This window comes from Haplochromis burtoni, unplaced genomic scaffold, assembly GCF_018398535.1.
Source record: "Haplochromis burtoni strain Fernald_Lab_line unplaced genomic scaffold, NCSU_Asbu1 Contig_383, whole genome shotgun sequence".
Lineage (NCBI taxonomy): Eukaryota > Metazoa > Chordata > Actinopteri > Cichliformes > Cichlidae > Haplochromis > Haplochromis burtoni.
This window is the reverse complement of record NW_024582744.1, coordinates 495,759-499,727: the sequence shown is the minus strand read 5'-3', so window position 1 is coordinate 499,727 and position 3,969 is coordinate 495,759. Positions and strand designations below refer to the sequence as shown.

At 41.9% G+C, this 3,969-nt stretch overlaps 1 protein-coding gene across 3 annotated transcripts in view; it reads left to right on the top strand.

Annotated features, from left to right (window-relative positions):
• Nucleotides 1–3,969, top strand: part of nhsl2 (NHS-like 2) — a 111,996-nt gene that overhangs the window by 24,209 nt on the left and 83,818 nt on the right. The window lies entirely within an intron of this gene.

The window sequence follows — 3,969 nt, the reverse complement described above, 5'->3', positions numbered from 1 at the left end:
GTAAGAGACGTTTAAAATGGTTTCTTTTTTTTTGTGGAGGGATGAAAAGTGCAGAAAAAGTTGGAGCAGGGAGCGGAGTGGTACTGAAACGAGGAGCACAGCTACTTGTGATGATTATAAATTCTCAGGAATGTCACACTTGACGTTGGTGAGGATGGCGTGATTGCCATGTAGCATGTGTGCCTCATTTCGGGGTGTTTAACTTAGCTTTGGGTGCGTTTCTTTGTAGCTGGGATGCTTTTCTGGCATTAGGAAGCTAAATTTTTTATCCTGCATGGCAGTGAACACTTGTGTGCTGTGAGGGGCAGCGGCACCGTGGTGTCTGGTGTTTGTCATTGCCACTTTGAATTTCACAGGATGTTAGAAAAGGGAAAACAATGAAAAGCAGCACAGAGCAAACTGAGGTACTGTTTTCCATTCAGGCTTTGGGATGAAAGCTGAATTAAATCACTTTAAAGATCAATAAATAATTTAATTTCTTGATTTTTCACCTTAATTATTTTCAAGTGTTGAAATCGTGTTCTGAGCTTGTTCCAGGATCTGCATCCACTTATCAAATGGAAATATTCTCCATGTGTTTTGCATAATTTTACTCACATTTCCCCCCCAGTTTTTGGTCAGAAGCATCAGAGCTGGGAATTTTAGCATTTAACCACATTAATACTGATGATAACTTTGTTTTTGAAGCCTCTTTGCTTGTCTAACAAACTGCTTTGTAAACTGCTTTCAAAGTCAAATTGCTAAATTCAAACAGGAAGCCAGCAATTAGGGCCAAAAACAAAACAGGTTAAAGCGAACGAAAAGTTAAGATAACAAATAGAAAATACTAATTGTTCACATTTGAAAAGAGTAATTATTTGATAAAATACACAAGAAAAATAAAAATGAGTCATAAACAATAAAAAACTTTCCATTTTAGACAAAAACACATTGTTTGCTTTGGAAAGAAATTAAATGGGGTTTTTTATGTGCTTCACTTAAAAATTAAAGTTCTTAGTTTTCTTATCTGCTCTGATAGTGTACAAAGTATTGGATCTACACACACATTTATATGTAAAGTGTCATCGATTTTGATCATAAGCTACAAAGAGACGGTGCTCACCATGCATCGTCACTTTGTAGCTCTCGTGTAGTCCCTAAAATAAACACTAGGGCATCCAGTCGTGCAGAAAACCCACCAATGTATTTACCACCAGCAATTAAAGGTGTGCTTCCCGCCCATCAGTAGTCGCTTCAGTCGCTCATCTCAGAGCGGAAATACGTTTAACTCAGGACCCGCCCACTTTAAGTCACAGGCAGTTATTTCACATTGAATTTTATTCAGGTTTGATTTTGGCTGCTGCTGCACTGAGTCTGTTTCTGTGGGGAACAGATCTTTGAGGGTCCTTTTTATCAGCTATGAGTTTCATATATTATCGTAAATAAATATTTTTGTAATTTTGAAGCAAGTGGTTTTTTTTATTTGGAGTGGACATTTCCAGCAAATGCACTACTCGGTGTACATCCATCCATTCGCTTCCGCTTATCCTTTTCAGGGTCGCGGGGGGCGCTGGAGCCTATCCCAGCTGTCATAGGGCGAGAGGCGGGGTACACCCTGGACAGGTCGCCAGTCTGTCGCAGGGCCAACACACAGAGACAGACAACCATTTGCGCTCACATTCACACCTATGGGCAATTTGGATTAATCAATTAACCTATCCCCACTAACTGCATGTCTTTGGACTGTGGGAGGATGCCGGAGTACCCGGAGGGAACCCACGCAAACACGAGGAGAACATGCAAACTCCACACAGAAAGACCTCGGCCTGATGGAGGAATTGAACTCAGGACCTTCTTGCTGTGTGGCAACAGTGCTAATTTTGAAGCAAGTGTTTTTTTATTTGGAGTGGACATTTCAAGCAAATGCACTACTCGGTGTTCATCAGGAACTATTTGAAGTTTCACACACACAAAGCACCCACTCTCAACTTTGACTGTGTGATAATGATGTGGTAGACTTATGACATGCTAGCTTTAATTGACTTTAACTTTGCACTGGGACTCAGATTTAGTTATCGTTTTAGAAAAAGCATGCAGGGCTACCTGTAGTGACCCCTTTTAGCAAGGGAGAAGCTGGAAAATTTATTTATTCATTGTTGTAGGCTAGGTACAAGATTTTAGGTCCCAGAAACTGGTTTCCATTTGTTGTTTGAGTTCTAATGGCCAATCAAATTCAAACCAACTTTGGTTGCATTGCATGTAAACAGACTGTGTGACAAGCAAAAGAGCAATCTCCAAACTAATAGCAACTGTTACTTAATTTACAGCGCCGTGATTGTGTCTGTTTGCAGAGGTATTCACTCTGGAGAGGCGTTTCCAACCATCACAAATATGCTCCCTCTAAAATCCCAACTGCATGGTGTTTGCTGTGGATGATGCTGTGTGTCAGTTGAATGCTGATTAGTTGACAAACGGCTGGTAGTGACAACGAAGAAGTGTGAAAAGTGTGAAAAGTGTGAAAAACGAAAACGTAACAATCAAAACTTCCAGCAGTAAGAGCACAGACGGCTCAAGTGGACACTTGACTCTTAGTAACACTCTGGTGTCACTTCAGCTGTTTGTATGTCAGAACTTTGTTCTTCTCCACAGCTGGCAGAGGGACCAGCAACATCACAATCAGACCATTTGTACCACATGACACTGCCAACACCTGACAACAGACGCTTTCTGCAGGGAGACGGGCAGTCCGTAGCTACCACTGCTGAGCCATTATTCCCCCATTAGGCTTTCATTACCCTTAAAAACATATTAATGGCAATAACTGGAGAACAGAGCAGGAAGTCTTGGCCAGGATATCCATCATAAGCTGTTCTGGATATCCACTGGAAGTTGGAAGTTTCCGCCAGCAGAAGCCAAATTAGCAGGCTAGCTGATGGCTTCCCAGGTCAGGCAGTTAGTACCGTTTCCTTCAACCCTAATTTTAATATATCAACTTGGTCTTTATGACATGAAGTTTTTCACCTTTTTCTCACATTTCACACAAAATTAATAATCACTTAACTCAAAAACAGCAAGAAAAAATAACTACTAGAGTGCAATGCACATGACATTAGTTGAATTTAAGCAGACTTTGGTTTTGCTGTAAGAACTGTTGGTGTGACTTGAGGAGGCAGACTGGTTTGCAAGCGTCTCATCACCACTGAAAGGCTCTTTGTGTGTCGAGGAGTTCACACTTTGCACTTTCCGTGTCTTTTTCACCCTCAGAAAACCTTCGCACATGGCTGTTGCAGACCCACAAGATCAGCCGAGGTCATCTGAGGATGTGTGTGTGTGTGTGTGTGTGTGTCTTGGTCTCACCCACACACACACATCAACACACACACACACACACACACACACACACACACACACACACACACACACACACACACACACAAATATATTGGCTTGAGTGTGTTGCTGAAAGTGCATTTTTACTTTGGCTTGTGGTTTGGTACTAAGCTACTGTAGTTTTCCATAGGCTTGATTACCAAAGCCAACACACACAGCACACACACAACACACACACACACACACACACACACACACACACACACACACACACACAGTTGTGGTTCTCTTTTGCACCATTTTACACTCCAGTGTGGAAAAATGAAGGAAGGCATAGTCACACGCATACACACCACACTCATTATCTCTCTCTTTTCTCCCTCTTCATTCTCTCTCTTACACTCTCGATCTTTTCCCTCTTCTGCCCAATTTAATATGAAAATGAAAGGAGAAAGAAATCATTGAATTTTTATGCAGATGAGTTGCTAAATGTGGCGCCCCGATTGTGGGATGGGCCGTGGCTTCGATGGACTGAGTGACGGCCATGAAGGGAGGAGGAAGGCAGAGGAGCGGGGGCATGTTTGTGCAGTGTTAATTTAAACTCAGAGTTTTATATTTTTGGCGGCAAGCGAGCGACTGATGGATTTCTTCAGTGTGACA